This window comes from Lathyrus oleraceus, chromosome 1, assembly GCF_024323335.1.
Source record: "Lathyrus oleraceus cultivar Zhongwan6 chromosome 1, CAAS_Psat_ZW6_1.0, whole genome shotgun sequence".
Taxonomy (NCBI): domain Eukaryota; kingdom Viridiplantae; phylum Streptophyta; class Magnoliopsida; order Fabales; family Fabaceae; genus Lathyrus; species Lathyrus oleraceus.
In genome coordinates, this window is record NC_066579.1 from 136,804,362 (window position 1) to 136,823,558 (window position 19,197).

A 19,197-nucleotide genomic window follows, 5' to 3' on the forward strand; every position below is an offset into this window, starting at 1 on the left:
GAATAAATATTGCATTTCTTTTATCTTTGCAAGAAGTTGAACTCGTGATCTCTAATGAAGAATAACTAATATATTTAACCTATTGAAAATGAGTTTAGAGAGGTGCTACAGATGATAATGGGATGATATGGCACAAATAAATTAGAAAACTTAGCATGTGTCAGGACATAATTTTTCGTTTCAGATTTAATATATTTATTCTCTATTCAGATTTAAGTATTGATAATGTTATCACTTTTATTAAGAGACTAAAAATTGTTTTCATTTTCATACGAATTAAATTAGTTCTCAAATTGTTTTTATCGACTTCTAATAGAGAATAAATATTGCATTTTTTTTTGTCTTTGTAAGGAGTTGAACTCGTAACCTCTATTGGAAAATAACTAATGTATTTGATCTTTTGAAAATGAGTTAAGGGAGGTGCCACATATTACAATGTGATGATGTGACACAAATAAATTAGAAAACTTAGCATTTGTCATGATATAATCTGTCACTTCATATTTAATATATTACTAGAAAAATTAGCATGTGTCGTGATATAATGTGTTGCTTCAGATTTAATATATTATATAGATATCGATCTACTAAATATGTACAATTAGTTCGAAGAGAGGCCCAAAAGTTGTATTTTTATAATTGTTACTACATAATCGATTATCTATTTTTTATGGGCGATTTAAGTATTGATAATGTTATCACATTTATTAAGAGACTAAAAATTCTTTTAATTTTCATAGGAATTAAATTAGTTCTTAAAATTTTTTTATCGACTTTCAATAGAGAATAAATATTGCATTTTTTTTTGTTTTTGTAGGAAGTTGAACTCGTGACCTCTAATGGAGAAGAACTAATGTATTTAATCTTTTGAAAATGAGTTTAGGGAGGTGCCGCATATGACAATGTGATGATGTGGCACAAATAAATTTGAAAACTTAGCATTTGTCATGATATAATCTGCCACTTTAGATTTAATATATTACTAGATAAAGTTCTCTATTTTCTATTGATTTTATAGTCTAGAAAGGGAGTGAGTATGACTGTTGAATGAGTCTCAATACATTCATCATAGCTATTGCATCTTTACATAGCATACCATGCATTCCATTCGCATAATGCCTAGAATACCCGTCGAAATAATTTTTTCGGATCTACAAGCAAGCCGGTTGAATTAATCGACGGATGTGTGTCAAATCCGTGGACGGAAGTTTTAAAATCAAGCTTCTAGACATCAACTTTATTAATCTACGTTTCACGTAGTTTAATCTGGTATGCTCGATTTATTTTTCAGCTAATTTTTTGGCCACTTTTTTATCAGCTCGAGCCTGTTTAATCGGTCAAATTTATTTTCAAATTAAAAGAAACGTTATATTTTTCCAATAAGTTTATTTCGCACTGATCATTTTGGTGCATTCAGTTTTTTTTTTAAGCATTTTTACACTCAATTTTTTATTCATTTTAAGCCCTTTTATTTTTACGTATTTGTTAAAGCATTTAGAAAAAATAAATATAGACAAATCTTTGGTCATTTGATTTTATTTGTCTTTATAAAAAACATTTAATTTATTTCATTGTAATTATTTAACCTCTTTTAATCTCACTAACATATCTCATATGGGCATTTTGGGAATATTTGAAATTGAAACCCTCCATTTTCTACTATATAAACCCATTGGCCAATGCATGATGGGGGTTCACCAAGAAGAGAAGCGGTGCACACCAATGAGAGCTCTCTCTTCAAAAACTGAAAAAAGTAGAGAAAGTAACAGAAAAGAAAAATTTGGAAGGAGGCGTGACCAATATCTTCCTCTTCGTGCAATCCATACTTCACACATTCATCTATCCAAAATTGTAGTAACATAACAACTTTAACAATATACTTCTTCCTTCATATTCACTCGAAAAAGGCATCGATACCACCACCATATTGTTTTCTCTGCAACTCCACTTTTTAATCCCTCACACAATATCACTCTTAATAACACTCCCATTCACCTATTCATAAACCATTTAAACATACACCATATACTTCCTCCATACATCCACCACCTTAAAAGATGCATAACCTGCTACCATATAAACTAACTTCATCTTTGTTTCAACATACAAACTAACAATTTCATCCATTGTTTTCCTCCCTTAATCATTTCTCTCAAACAAATTTAAATCTCCACCACATATCAAAAACCAAACGTTAAACAACTGTGTCACGAAGCAACAGAACCAACACAACTCTTCCTGTTTTCCGTCGCACCTTACATCCTCTTCATGACCTCCCCGTCGGAACCACGAAACACTCATAACAACCGTGGTAGCTTTCCATTAATCTCCTCACCACCGAGTAGAAACCCCCAAAAAACGCAACAACACACGGTCAAATACACAACAACACAAACACTCCATGAAACTGCACGATTGTTGCCGTTCATTTTCTATTCCGGTAGAATTTTATATTTCGTTTTCTTTTATTTATATTCTTTGTTCATGCTTACATTTTGTTATTTTGAGACTTATGTTTATTTTTTGATGAACTGAGAGAGAAAGGAATTTGAGTCTTCTTCATTTCCATGGTGGTGGGTGTGTTGAGTACTCTTCAGTTTGAGGATATTTTCCGAATTTTTCGGATAGAAGTTGGAAGCTAGAATGATGGTCAGGTAAAAGAAAATTTATTTGGTAATGTTTGATTGTTATTGTGCAACTTGTTTCTGTTGAAATGTGTAGTTGCATGTGAGTTACTAGAGGACAAGCAACGATTCAAGATTGAGGGTGTGATGATAGTCCTTCATTGCATGAATTTAGACAAAAAAATTAGATCAAAACAAGTGAAATATAAGCTAAAATGAAGAAGAAAGACCAAAGAATAAGGAAAAAATAGTTAAGTGTGAAGAAATTGGATTTAGTGAAAATTCAGGTGAAAAAGGGAGAAAAAGAGTGCAACTGCGGGAAAAATCTCACGCACAATTGCATGCGTGATAGTGACATAAAGGCCAAATCGCATGCGTGATGCAAGTCATAACACGCGCAATGGCTCATTTATCTGGCCTTTTCTTATGCGCCTAATCCATTCTGAGCTCTTTTTAAGGGGAAATTCTGCACTTTTGCAAGAGTTGTGAATTTTGGAAAGTAAAGTACGATTTTTACAACATCAAGGGTGATTTTGAGGGCATTGGAAGCCATTTAAGGTCATTACTTCAAGGGAATTGGCATGTTATTCTCATCTATTTTTTTTTTGGTATTGTAATATGAATTTTGAGTAGCTAAACTCCTCTAAGTTACATTGTGTTATGATGAACTTATTTCAATATTATTGGGTAACATGTTCATTTGACATTTGATGAACCTTTTAATCTAGAATATTATTCAACTCCTTATTGTTCTTAATACTTTTCATGTGAGATACTCTTTTAAATTGATTTTTGGCACACAGGGAATACTTATCATTAGTCTATGTTTTGGACCTAGGGCAATTGTTCTACTTATGCTGGTTGAATAGAAAAAGGAGACCACGACTTTGCAAGGAGTTAAACTCGTGACTTCTAATAGAGAATAAATAATGCATTTGACCTTTTGAAAATAAGTTTAGGGTGGTGCCACATAGGACAATGGGATGATATCGGACAAATAAATTAGAAAAGTTAGTATATGTAGTGATATAATTTGTTGCTTTAGATTTCTTAAATTATATAGATATGTGTCTCGATCAACTATATATTTACAGTCTGTATAACAATGCAACATTATATATCGAATGGATAAGTTTTAAAATATATTTTTTTAAGAGTGTCACATCATAATCTTTAATATTCTATAATGTAAGAGAATGAGTTGTTAAGAAAATAGTATGTAACTCAATTTTAATATCGTTTATTTTTTTTAAGATGTTAATGTAAACAAAATTTTAATTTTAGTCTTTAGATTCATAAATATTTTTGTTTTTATGAAAATTGAACTTGTGACTTTCAATAGAGAATAAATGTTGTTTTTTTTGTCTTTGCAAGGAGTTGAACTCGTGACCTCTAAGAGAGAATCACTAATGCCTTTGACCTTTTGAAAGTGAGTTTAGAAAGGTATCACATAGGACAATGGGAAGATGTGGGACTAATAAATTAGAAAAATTAGCATATGTCGTGATATAATCCGATGCTTCAGATTTAAAATATTACTAAAGAGACACTCGTGCGATGCATGTGGCGAATATAAATTTTGGATGTAGTATTATAAAATGTAGATTTTGATTTTGTTTATTATAAAAAATATTTAATTGAGACGATAATGTAAACATGATAAAAAGAGATAGTAAAAGTTTAAGTAAAGATAAATATGTTTGAATCATAGATATGCAAATAAGACATCACAATTGAATTTTAAAACGTAAAATAAGTGTAATGAATTTCAATAATTTTTTTTAATATTTCCTTTCCTTTTTTTCAACATCTCTAAGAATATTTGTTCTTCATTATTTCGTGGACGTAAAACATTTCACATTCAAAAAACTCACACTTTATATAACAATTCATGAAGGTCACCATTAAAATCCTAGATAAAGTTCTCTATTTTATATTGAATTTGTAGTCAAGAAAGGGAGCGAGTATGACTTTTGAATGAGTCTGTATCGGTTGGACGATGATTTTGGTATTTAAATATGCCAAGTGTTGTTGTTTTTCACTATTGATTGGACGATTATTATTTTGTCTTTGCAAGGAATTGAACTCGTGACCTCTAATAGAGAATAATTAATGCATTTGACCTTTTGGAAATGAGTTAGGGAGGTGCCACATAGGATAACGGGATGACGTGGCACAAATAAATTAGAATAGTTGGCATGTGTCCTGATATAATTTGTTGTTTCAGATTTAATATATTATATAGATATATAAATATCGATTTACTATATATGTACAATTTGTTCGAAGAGAGACCCAAAAGTTGTATTTTTATAATTGTTACTACATAATCGATTATCTATTTTTTGTGGGCGATTTAAGTATTGATAATGTTATTAATCTTTTTAAGAGACTAAAAATTGTTTTCATTTTCATAGGACTTAAATTAGTTCTTAAGTTTTTTTTATCGACTTTCAATAGAGAATAAATATTGCATTTCTTTTGTCTTTGCAAGAAGTTGAACTCGTGATCTCTAATGGAGAATAACTAATATATTTAACCTTTTGAAAATGAGTTTAGGGAGGTGCCACATATGATAATGGGATGATGTGGCACAAATAAATTAGAAAAGTTAGCATGTGTCAGGACATAATTTGCCGCTTCAGATTTAATATATTTATTCACTATTTAGATTTAAGTATTGATAATGTTATCACTTTTATTAAGAGACTAAAAATTGTTTTCATTTTCATACGAATTAAATTAGTTCTCAAATTGTTTCTATCGACTTCCAATAGAGAATAAATATTGCATTTTTTTTATGTCTTTGCGAGGAGTTGAACTCGTAACCTCTATTGGAGAATAACTAATGTATTTGATCTTTTGAAAATGAGTTTAGGAAGGTGTCACATATGACCATATGATGATGTGACACAAATAAATTAGAAAGCTTAGCATTTGTCATGACATAATCTGCCACTTCAGATTTAATATATTACTAGATAAAGTTTTCTATTTTATATTGATTTTGTAGTCTAGAAAGGGAGTGAGTATGACTGTTGAATGAGTCTCTATCGGTTGGACAATAATTTTGGTATTTAAATATGCCAAGTGTTGTTTTTTTTTACTATCGATTGGACGATTTTTGTTTTATCTTTGCAAGGAGTTGAACTCGTGACCTCTAATAGAGAATAAATAATGTATTTGACCTTTTGAAAATGAGTTTAGAGTGGTGCTACATAGGACAATGGGATGATGTCGGAAAAATAAAATTAGAAAAGTTAGTATATGTCGTGATATGATATGTTGCTTTAGATTTCATATATTATATAGATTTGTGTCTTGATCAACTATTTATGTACAATTTGTATAACAATGCAACATTATTTATTGAATGGATAAGTTTTAAATATATAATTTTTTAAGAGTGTCACATTATAATCTTTAATATTCTAACATGTAAGAGAATGAGTTGTCAAGAAAATAGTATGTAACTCAATTTTAATATCGTTTATTTTTTTTATGATGTTAAAGAAAACAAAATTTTAATTTTATTCTTTAGATTCATAAATATTTTTGTTTTTATGAAAAATTGAACTTGTGACTTTCAATAGAGAATAAATATTGTTTTTTTTTGTCTTCACAAGAAGTTGAACTCGTGACCTCTTTGAGAGAATCACTAATGCATTCGAGCTTTTGAAAATGAGTTTAGAGAGGTGCCACATAGGATAATGGGAAGATGTGGGACTAATAAATTAGAAAAATTAGCATGTGTCGTGATATAATCCGCTGCTCAGATTTAATATATTACTAGAGAGAGATTCGGACGATGTACGTGGCGTATATGAATTTTGGATGTAGTATTATATAATATAGATTTTGATTTTGTTTATTATACAAAAAAAATAATTAAGACGATAATATAAACATGATAAAAATAGATAGTAAAAATTTAAGTGAAGAGAAATATGTTTGAATCATAGATATGCAAATAAGACATCACAATTAAATTTTAAAACTTAAAATAAGTGTAATGAATTTCAATATTTTTTTTAATACTTCCTTTCCTTGTTTTCAACATCTCTAAAATATTTGTTCTTCATTATTTCGTGGACGTAAAATATTCCACATTCAAACTACTCACACTTTATATAACCATTCATGAAGGTCACCATTAAAAATCCTAGATAAAATTCTCTATTTTATATTGAATTTGTAGTTTAGAAAGGGAGTGAGTATGACTTTTGAATTAGTCTGTATCGGTTGGACGATGATTTTGGTATTTAAATATTGCAAGTATTGTTGTTTTTTACTATTGATTGGACCATAATTATTTTGTCTTTGCAAGGAGTTGAACTTGTGACCTCTAATAGAGAATAATTAATGCATTTGACCTTTTGAAAACGAGTTTAGGGAGGTGCCACATAGGACAATAGGATGATGTGGCAAAAATAAACTAAAAAAGTTAGCATGTGTCCTGATATAATTTGTTGCCTCAGATTTAATATATTATATAGATAGATTACTAGATAGAGACTCGCGCGATGCACGTGGCTGATATAAATTTTGGATGTAGTATTATAAAATGTAGATTTTGATTTTGTTTATTATAATTTTTTTGTAATTGAGACGATAATACAAACATGATAAAAAGAGATAGTAAAAGTTTAAGTGAAGATAAATATGTTTGAATCATAGATATGCAAATAAGACATCATAATTGAATTTTAAAACATAAAATAAGTGTAATGAATTTCAATATTTCTTTTTTAATATTTCCTTTCCTTTTTTTCAACATCTCTAAGAATATTTGTTCTTCATTATTTCGTGGATGTAAAACATTTCACATTCAAACTACTCACACTTTATATAACCATTCATGAAGGTCACCATTAAAATCCTAGATAAAATTCTCTATCTCATATTGAATTTGTAGTCAAGAAAGGGAGCGAGTATGACTTTTGAATGAGTCTGTATCGGTTGGATGATGATTTTGGTATTTAAATATGCTTGGTATTGTTGTTTTTTACTATTGATTGGACGACTATTATTTTATCTTTGCAAGGAGTTGAAGTTGTGACCTCTAATTGAGAATAAATAATGCATTTGACCTTTTGAAAATGAGTTTAGGGTGGTGCCACATAGAACAATGAGATGATGTCAGACAAATAAATTAGAAAAGTTAGTATGTGTCGTGATATAATTTGTAACATCCACATATAATATATGTCTAGAATACATATTATACATAGTGTAATACTGGTACTAAAATGCATAAGCGCCTAGCGGTAACAATGTACATATTTACATGCCAAAAGAAAACACTACATGGCACAAAATATACACAAAAGTGGCAAAAATAAAACTAGGAGCTAGATCATTATAGAATGATCTGAAAAATATCTACACAATGAAGAAGCCAACCAAAACATCAATAAGCAAGACATCACTCTATCTTGTCCTTACCCTTCGCCTGCTCAGAACTACCTGAAAAATATTCAACAACATGGGGTGAGATAATAATCTCATTGGGTTCCCTATCTTATGGGTCCACTCGGCTCTACAAGATTTTCTAATCAATATCCATCTTAAGTCAACAAGGGAAAGAAGACTTAAGTGATGGGGAACTAACTCGCAATGTATGGAAACATGCTCGTGAGTTCTCGTAACTCAAAACATGATCACTATTCAGATTCATGAAACATCAATCCCTAAGCGGACCTATGTCTAGGGCATGCCCAGTTCATGCATGCTCGTATGGTTCGACTTTCGCGGTGGTATCAGGTCCTCTATGAGTTCCAAACTCAATCCAAGCGACCGTCACCCGTATGGGACTCTAACCCACTTAGGGTATCTTTCACTGCATGAGACTCTAACCCACTTAGGTGTCCCCCTTTCCCCCACGTCCGCCATGGTTGGGGATCAAACCCAATTGAGGCACGAATCATTAGTATCACATCCTATTGCTTACTCATCTAAGTGTATCAAATAAGGATATACACCACCAAGGGAAAAACATTCTAAATACATGATCGGTTCCATAAAGCATAACAAGATTCATCAATCATTGGTGACTTCATTCACCAATACACAAGTAATAACATTGCATGTTCCATACAAAGAGTCTCACTCTCAACTATGGAAACCATTCATTTACGACCTCCACATAAGCATCGTACGAATGAACGTCGCCTTCTAATGTTATCTAAATTATAAGTCTAACTTATTGCCTAAAATGAGCACTAGGTTAACTCATTAGATTCAATATGTAATTCTCACAGTTAACATTGATTCAATTCAAGTATAGCATGACAAGTGATTAATGGTTGGTGAAATGCATTTAGGAACATCAAAGAAATGAATTTTGAAGTTTTTGGTATAAGCCAAACGTTTGGTTGGGGAAGCCCAATCGATTGGTTCATCTCACATTTCTGTTTTTCAAAGAAAATACAGAGGATCAATATTGATCCTCAGTGTCAATCGATTGGCACCTGAAAAATTTCCAGTTTTCCAAAACAGAAAGTTTGTGCAATCGATTGGAGTCCCCTGTCAATCGATTGGTCCTGCTAAAATTTCCTTTTCTTCAAAACAGAAAATTGACACAATCGATTATCATCAAGGACCAATCGATTGGTCCTGCTAAAATTTCCTTTTCTTCAAAACAGAAAGTTGACACAATCGATTGTCATGATATCTCATCATCTGCATTGGCTTTGGGATCACACCTTGGCATCCTCCTTACCCCTCATTCATTAGGTTTTCATTAGGAGAGATCACAAAGCACATTCGATTGTATCATATTTTGTTTTTCATTATTTACTAAGAAAAATGCCAAAAATATGTCTATGTATATCTTAACTCTTTTGTAGGTAGTGTGTGTGCTCACCTATGCCCCATCAAGCTCATATATAGCGTTTGAGACCCTCAATGCAAGGAGACCAATCAAGAAATGGTTCACAATGGCTCTATACATCATATATGGATCCCCATGGTCTTCGCATATCATTTTGATCAATAACTCATATGGAGTTTAAAGCTTGTTGGCCTTAGAAAGCCTAATTCATCTAGGTATCTTATGTGACTTCCTCAACAAGTTTCTTCAACATGTGGTCAAATATTTAAATGTATACTTCATATTACATCATACTACACATATATGATCCTCCATTAGTCCCAAAAATCAAGATAATGTCAAACTAGCAAGATGGTTCATGATGGTTGACCAGAGAAAGTCAACTGGTCAAAACTGGGGTTCCATATACCCTATCTCCTACAATTTTGTCATATGAAAATGATCCCAAGAGAAACGTTACTCAAAATGACATTCCAAACAACTTTCATGTTGAAGTCAAGATCTAGTTTTGCTTGGAAAGTCATTTTTATGATGAAAGATTATATGTCATTTTGTCTGAACCCTAGTTAGGAGGTCAACTTCCCAAGATCATACACTTGCTCAATTTTTATGAGATGAAATCCATTCAAATTCTATGATCAAATTCAATATGTCTAATTCAGCTTTCATGTTTGGAGGAAGTTCAAATGCAACTTTCAAATTCATGTGCCAAGAGGAAACATTATAGGTCATTTTGGGTCATTACCATTGAACAAGTGATTTTCCTCAACTTCTAAAATGCATACCTACTTCATGCGAAATCCAAATGATGTCAAATTTGTGACCATATTTAATAGGTTTGAAAGATCTACAACTTTGATGAAAAGGAAGTTTTTCCATTTGAAGTCCATAACAAAAGTTATTCAAGGTGGAAGAAGTGAACATATGACTTGGTACTTAGAAATTTTTCAAATATGTTTGATTTTCCAAACTTCCACCTTAAAATTCATCATTGCCAAAGCTTAAAATGGAAAGGTGTTCAACATGAAAGTTGTTCTCCTTGATCTCCCCTTTCCAAAAAGTCCAAGATCATCTCATTAGGATCAATATTGAAGGACTTGTGCATGGGTGCGATGTATTGTACAATTTGGAAGGATTTCATGATTAAACTCATTTCAACATTGCATGGCTTAATGCATTGCTTTCAGCATGACCTAGGCATAATTTTGGACCTTTTCAAATGATTCTTTAGGATTTGCACATGCCCATGCTAGCTCATGAAGGAAGTTTCTAAATTTGGATTTGAAATGGAAGTGTGCAAAGAGCATGTGATAACCCTATAAATACAAGTGCAATGAGCTCTGAACTCAATGAACACCTTGCCTAAGCTTTACCAGAGCAATCCAAACCCGACATTCCATAGAATTCATGAAGATGTCATTTGAAATCGAACTTGAACTTCATCTTCTATTTGGAAGTTCAAATTCCAAGAAGTCATTGCCCTTTTCATCTCAATTGGTCACTGCAAGCAAGAGGAAGAGAAAGCAAGCAAATCCAGATCAAGATCAAGTGAATTTGAAGCAACTCGAAGGTGATTTTTTCAGAAATTTCATCTCTTTGATTCTCTCTCAATTCTTCACCATTCTTTTTTATATTTCGTTGTCGAAGTCCTACCAATGTAGGAAACAAGATTGAGTTGCTCTGAGGTCAAATCGAAGCAACTCAGATCATGAACCTCAAATTTCAAGTCCACTTATCTTTCAATATACTTGGAATTGGAAAAAATGGAGGTCAAATCCGTGCTCCTGAGCATTTTTTTCTTCAAATTAGTGTATTCATTTTCCATTTTTCATGAAGTTTTGGTTGGACCAGTCCGGTGGTCCTCACCGGAGAAGATGACCAGAGCTAGGGCTCCGGTGGTGTGTTGACATTGTCCAAACCATCTGATCTTGGTTCCACGTTTTAATCATGGCCCTTGCTTTTGAATACCATATGTGTACACATTTTGAATGAAGCGTTTGGTGGAATCGCGTGCTCGGCCATCAGATCTGCCACCTCAATTAATGAGGGAGATCTAGTGGCCCTTGCTTTTTTGAATTTCTTTTGAATTTCTGATTTTATGTTTAATCCATTTATTTTGTTTAATTCATATTAAATTCATTTTTAATCCAAAAAATATGGGACTTTCACCAAAAATCTTTAAATATTTTCCTCTTTCATTTTCTGAACTAAAATTATTTTTTTGATTAACTTTGATATTTTTCATGAATTAATTGTTTTTGTGCATATTTTTAATTGTTTAAAAATACTTCTGACTTTTCAAAAATCCTAAAATTTTTTGCCTAAGGTCCTTTGACCTTTATTGAACTAGGATAAATCTCTTGGCCATTTATTTGGTGTTTTGAAGAGGTTTTAGGTTTTGGCCAATTTAAATTGAATTTAAAAGCATTTTTAATTTGATTTTTAATTGATTAATTGTGTAAAAATTATGTTGAGCTATTGCCATGGTCTTGTGATGTTTGACTATTTGTTTGGGTCTTAGTCAAGGTTAATTTGATTTTTGTTGGATTAAAATCATTGGATTTAGGGGATTGATGAAATGTATATTTCATTTCCCAAAATGAATGGATGATTTTAATTTGATAAAATTCCTCCCATGACCAATTTGTGTTTCTCTTATCTCCCCTCCACTTTCATCTTCATCCCCATTCTCTCTCATTCCTTTAATTGACCAATTAAGCCTCAATATCCTAAGACTAATTGGTTCATCAATGACTTTGTGTCAGATGAACCAATACAAGTATGGATGAGATAGGTCCACCCTTTTTGATCCTTTTTCTTTTAATGTGTGGTATGTTTTAGGAGTTTGGTCCATTATACCAAATCTCTAACATGTATTAACACCTAAATTTTTATTGCCCGACCTCAGATAGTTGTGACTTCTACATAAGTCCAATTACGATTGCTTAATATAGAGATAAATTTTGATCCTAAAGGCATATCATTCTAGTAAGTGGGATTGTAAGTCTCCCCTCTTTCATGGTATTGTGTGGAAACTTGACCTTTTTCCCTTCCTTTGGAAGATGACTTGGTTCAAGGATCCATGCTTGTGAATAGAGGGTCGAGTGTTCTCCAAAGAATGACTTAATCAATTAAAAAGAAAAACCAACTAACATCTAATTAACTTTGACTAACACTAACTATTATTAACATTGCTTTACTTTCAAGTCATTTACTTTATGCAATTTAATTTCTAGTCATTTATCATTCATTGTCATTTTCATTCCATTAAACTTGTTTATGTTTATGCCGTTTTCACTTTGATCATTTGAGGCATATATGGTGATTGTATATATTTGTTTGTATATCTTGTTTACGTTTGTGGTCTTAGGACCTTAAAATACTTAATAAACAACAAAAACCCTAAAAAATGTTTGTGTGGACTGTTGAGTTTGATCTGAACTTTTGGACTTAGGATTAGGCAACATTCCCTATGCAAAAGGATTTGGCCAATGCCAATATTTTGAGACCAAGTTATTGTGATTTGAACTTTCATCTGAAGCAAGTATTGAGATCTATTGGAACATATTTGCTACATTGCCTTGATGCCAACTGTTATTTTGGTCTTGTATCTGAGGCATTATTCTGAGTTGATCAAAGAGTATCTCATATGATACATGAGAAGACAAAGAAGAATGCTAGTTGTAGCGGTAAATTCATGATCATCAAGCTATGGATAAGCAAGACATCAAATAACAAGAGTCGCCATTGCGCTTTTATTGTTTCCAAGGGAAAAGGGAAAAGTACGAACAAAACCCAAAAGTAAGAAGTTTTCAAATCAAAACTAATAAAATGTCAGAGATTATAGGTAAGGGGGTTGGTTACACAGAGGGAAGGTGTTAGCACCCAAAGTGTCCTAGGTACTCTTAGGGAGCCCTTTCTTGTGTGCATATGTATTTTGTACAAAGTGGTGTTTACAAACAAATAGAATGAGGGGATGAGAAAATAATTCATTAATTATGTTTTTGTGTTTGACAAGACCTTCGGACTTGTGCCTACGTACCAATATGAAAATGAGGGATCAAAACCTCGTAGTTCGTGGTATAAATTCCAAAATGGATGCATTGCTTTTAACAAAAATTAAGTTTGAAAGGCACCAAGGCCTAAAATGGTTTGAATGAGTTAGTTCTTTTTGGCTTTTGAAAATTTTAAGTCAAGTATAATTAATTTTATTTACATGTTTGATTTAAGAAAAGAGGTTTGAAAATGCAATGGCATAAGACCAAAGTTTCTAATTTGCAAAGGGACTAGGTTAAGAAAATGACAAGTTCACACAATAATGGTCAAGTGGGCCAACACAAACAAACAAAATATACACAAATAAGCTATATCACACAATATGGTCCAAGTGGACAAAGTGAAAAGGCATTAATATAAACAATTAGAATGGTATGAATAATGACAAATGAATATAGCTTAAAAATTAAAGTGCATTAAAAGTAAATGGCTTGAAATTAAATGTTAGTTGTTAATGAATTAGAAGTTAGTATTGTTTTTTTATTTTTTTTATTTTTAAGTCATTCTTTGGAGAAAACTCAACCCCCTTATCACAAGCATGGATCCTTGAACCAAGACATCTTCCAAAGGAAGGAAAAAAGGCCAAGTTTCCACACAATACCATGAAAGAGGGGAGACTTACAATCTCACTAACTAGAATGCTATGCCTTTTGTATCAAAAAATTAGCGCTATGTTAAGCAATTGTAATTGGACTTATGTAGAAGTCACAACTATTTGAGGCCGGACAATTGAATTTTGGTGTTAATACACGTTAGAGACATAGTATAATGGACTATGCTCATGAAACATACCACACACAAAAAGAATATGCAAAAGAGGTGGCCTAATATCATCCATACTTATGTTAATTTTTCAATCAACTAGCCTTAGGATTTAGAGACATCATAGACCAAATGAAATGGATGCATAAAGAAGGGGAATTATATGACGAGGGAGGGGAATGGATCAAAACTCAAATTGGTCAAAGGAGGACATTTACCAAATTAAGATCATTCATTCATTTTGGGAGATGAAATGTACATTCCATCAATCCCCTAAATCCAATGATCTTAACCTAGCAAAGTCAAATCAACCTTGACCAAGGCCCAACAACACAAGTTAAACTTATACAAACCATCAAAATAGCTTAACACAATTATTTGGCATTTATTCAATTTAAAATATTTAAAATAAAGCATTAAATTAAATATGGTTTGTCAAATTCCTAAAACCTCATCAAAACACCAAAGAAATGGCCATAAGATTTATCATAGGTCAAACAAGGTCAAAGGACTTGGGAGAAAAAAATTCAGAATTTTTAGAGACTTAAAAGTATTTTTAAACAATTAAAAATATTCATAAAATCAATTAAATCATGAAAAATATTAATAATGATCCAAAAAATAATTTTAATTCAAAATATGAAAGAGGAATTTATTTAATTTTTTTTGGTTAAACTCCCATATTTTTTGTATAAATATTAAAATTAATATGAATTAATGAAAATCAAATGAAAATCAGAAAATAAAAAAAATGTGGACCACTTGATCTCCCTCATTAATTGAGGTGGCAGATCAAGTGGATGGAAACGCGCGTTCCACCGTGGAACTTAGTAAGCGCGCCACACGCGTGGTAATCACAACCAACACCCAAGATTAAAACATTTTAAATGAGATCAATGGCTCAGAACCTGTCCAGCACACCACCGACGCTGGACCTCCGGTCACCTTCTCAGGCGAGGTCCACCAAACTGGCTCACTCATCACTATCAAGAAAATGAAAAAAGAGGACATGAACTGAAAGAAAAAATGGCATAGAGCACGAATCTGACCTCAATTCTAACTAACTCCACACATATAGAAAGATATGAGGAGTTGAATTTTGAGGTGTGTCAATTGAGTTGCTTCGATTTAACCTTAAAGCAACTAAATCTTCTTGCCTACATTGGTAGGACTTCATACAACCAAAGATCCAAGAGAATTGATGAGAATTGAGTGAGAATCAAAGAGAAGTAGTTTTCTGAAATTTACCTTCAATGCTGTGCAGAAATGGATCTTGCTTGCTTCAAACTTGATCTGATCACACTTGAGAAGCTTGTAGAAGAGGTTTGACAATGGTACAAAGCTTTGGATCCTGGAGTTTTTGAATATCCAAACAGTGAGATTCAAACTCAATTTTCAAGTTGAAAATTCTCAGGTTTTCCTTTGAATGGTGAGGGTTTTAATTGGGGGGCAAAGCTGGCAAGGTGTGTTTGAAATGAGCTCCAAGGGCCTGTATTTATAGCATTTGAGAGTGATATTTTCACACTTGAAAAATTGCTAAATTTGGACATGGTGATGCACAGGCTTGCATGGGCGTGTACATGCCCATGAAGCAATCCAATTTGATCCATGTACAACTATTCTTAAGTTCAAATGAGGCTTGGATGTCAAGGCAATGTGAAATGGGATTTTGAGCATTTGATTTCTTCCAATGATACAACCCTATTAAGACCATGCGTAACCCAAGCAAATCTCATCCAAAATGCATGAAATTGGATTCTTCGGAAAGCTTAGATCAAGAGGAACAACTTCGATTTTGGACACTTTTTCATTTGGAAGTTGGATCGTGGTGAATTTTGAGGTGGAAGTTTGGAAATTTCAACATGTTGAAATTTTTTCTAAGTGTTAAGCCATATATTTCAATATTCCACCTTAATTACCTTTTTATGTGAGCTTCAAATGAGAAAAGTGTCTTCATCAAAGTTGTAGATCTTTCAAGAACCTTCAAAATGGTCACCAATTTTCATGTCATTTGGATTTAGAATGATAGAGTTATGCATTTTTTAAGTTGAGGAAAATCACTTGTCCAGTGGTAAAGGGAAAAAAGGACCTATAATGTATCCTCATATCACATGCTCATAAAAGTTGAATTAGCTCCCACTCCAAACATAAAAGTTGAATAAGACATCTTGAATTTGATTGTGCAACTTGGAAATCTTTTGTCTCATAAAAATTGAGAAAGTTATGGCCTTGGGAAGTGGACTTTCAAATTAAGGTTTAGACATAATGACCTATAATGTTTCAACATAGAAAATGATTTTCCAAGGAAAACTATCTCTAGGTCTCAACATGAAAGTCGTTTGGAATGTCATTTAGAGTAACTTTACTCTTGGAAGAATTTTCATATGGTGAAAATTGAAGGAGATAGGGTCTAGGGAGACCCCGTTTTGACTAGATGAAATCATCTGGCCAACCACCATCAACCAACTTGCTAACCTTTAATTCTATTGACATTTTAGGCTCATGGTAGATCATATATTAACAAGATGATGAATTTTGAAGTGTCCCTTGAGAAATTTGATAAATTGGTGAGATATCTTGTTGAGGAAGTTATTCAAGATACCTAGTCAAACTAGGGTTTCCAAGGCAAATCACCTCCAAACTCTTGAAGAATATTTGATCAATATGACATGTAGAGATCATTGGGACTCATATATGATACTTTGAGACATTGTGGATCAATCTTTGATTGTGCTCTTAGCCATGAGGGTCTTAAACCATAGGTGTGAACTTGATAGATCAATGGTGATCATGCCCTACCTACAAAAGAGTTAGGCAAATACAAAGACATATTTTGGTATTTTGGTTAGTAAAATGACAATATACAAGTATGATACAATCACATGGTGCTTGGTGATCTCTCCCAAATCAAACCCAATGAAAGAGGGGTATGGAGGATGCCAAGTTGTGATCCCAATGCTAATGCATATGATGAGATAACATGAGGGATCTTAGGCTCAAAATCAGGGTATTACAACTGCCCTATTTAAGGAAGTTTTAACTAAGGAGATGAAGGTTAAAATCTCTGCATCGAATCAGTAGAATGGGCTTAAATAACAACATAGAAATAAATTTTGGTCCATAAGAGACCTCATGATGCATATGGTATGAATGTAGAAGCAAATTCTTTGTGGGGAAATGTTGCCACAAAGGAGAAGAAATCAGAGAGACCAAAAATATCCCCAGGAGCGTAATGCATTGCATAAGGAAAACTCGTCGAGGAGACCGAGACTCTGAGGGAAAAAAGGGTTATGCGGAGGCCATGCTACGACTCGAAAACTGCTGGGGGACTAGAGGAATTCCATGAAAAATGGAAAGACTTAGCCGAGGAAACAAAACGTCTGCAGGGGATACGAGTAGATCAGGGTAAAATTGTCATACTCAAATCTTGCAAGAAAAACGATTTCACCAAGGAAATACGCACTCAACTCAACTGGGGAAGAAATAAACTTCGACACAGGAGAAGCAAAAGTCTATTATCCACTACCTGTCATTGGGTAAGGAGATAATAAAAACATGACAAAAAGGACACTCGTCATTGGTTAGGATGAACATATCAAGAATGGCTCACTGGGAATCGCCACCAGGAGGGAGTATTCATTACCGGTTACTGGGTAAGAACAACCTTACTGGGGGAAAACTACAAAAATAGGATTTACAACTACTAGTTACTGGGCAGAAGACCAAGGACGAGAATATCCGTCACAGGTTAGGGTGAACATATCAAGGATAAAATCAAAAGGAAATAAAATTTGTCATCGGTTAGGATGAGCATATCAAGGATGGACTTACCTGGGATGTCAAGGAGGATATGCATCACTGATTAAGATGAACATATCAAGGATAAACCAACTAAACAAAAAATAGGAATTACATCTATCAAATAATGATAGAATACCAACAAAGAGAAAAACCGTCACCGGTTAGGATGAACATATCAAGGATAGACTCTGTTGAGGGAAAGTAGGATTTACAACTACCGGGTGTAGCGGGTTTTTCGTTACCTTTAGGTTTATTGACTAAACCAAAAGTGAACATACAATTTGAGTCGCCGACGCACTTTTATTTGTCCAAAGGAAAGGCTAAAAAGCGAACAAAAGCCAAGTAAGAAGTTTTATCAAATCAAAACTAATAAAAATGTCAGAGATCTAGGTAAGGGGGTTGGTTATAAAATGGGAAGGTTTTACGCACCCAAAACATCCTTAGTACTCTAAGGGAACCTCTTTTTGCAAACATGTGTTGTAGGTTGGTATTTGTGAAAATATGTGCAAAAGATTGAAGGGATGAGAAGAGAATATATTATATTTACAAATTTTGTTGTTTGAATGGATGAACCCATTGCCTACGTACCATCACAAAGATAGGATCAAAACCTCGTAGTTCGGGGTAAAAATCTCAAAGATTGGTGAATTGATTTGACCAAAAGCCTTGAGGTCTTTTGTTATCAAAGGGAGAAAACTCAACCTAAACCAACAATCCACCATTTCAGGAAGGCTTCAACATGCTAGTGAGGGGTTAACCCTATAATAAGCATGGAAGATTTATAATCCAATCACTAAAAATGAGGTGATATTTACATCAACCACTATGATAACTCAAACCTATGACTAATGTTTATGAAAAGGTATTAAAAGGTGGCCATTGGAACCACAAAACAACTTGAAGTGAGTTATATTTACAAGTTAGACTTATTTACAAAATAAAGTCAAGGTTGGATTAAGATTTATTCACAATGAGTATTGATGAAAAGGGTTTTGAAAAATCAAAGGCATAAGGCCTAGGTTTCTAATTCGAAACAATGTCAAAGTTTGAAAGAAAAGATTTTGGCTTGGTTAGAGTGGGGAGAAGAAGAGAAGGGCTAGTCCTAAAGCATGCAAAGATAAG